Below are 206 nucleotides of genomic sequence, written 5' to 3'. Positions count from 1 at the left end.
CTCCCGTAACTCAGGCGCGCGGCCCTCCTTCCAACCCACGCCGCCAGATCCCCACCCCACCAAGCGCCGCCGGAGCCCCGCCCCTGCCACGCGCCGCCGGAGCCCCACCCCACCACCTGCCACCACGCCCCGCCTCCTCCCCTGCGGCACCTTCCGGTGGTGCCGCCCCCTACTTCCTCCGGTGCCACGCCGGCGCTCTGGCCCTG

The sequence above is a fragment of the Triticum aestivum genome, chromosome 2B (assembly GCF_018294505.1).
Source record: "Triticum aestivum cultivar Chinese Spring chromosome 2B, IWGSC CS RefSeq v2.1, whole genome shotgun sequence".
NCBI lineage: Eukaryota > Viridiplantae > Streptophyta > Magnoliopsida > Poales > Poaceae > Triticum > Triticum aestivum.
The sequence above is the reverse complement of the archived record's forward strand: the minus strand, read 5'-3'. Positions refer to the sequence as shown.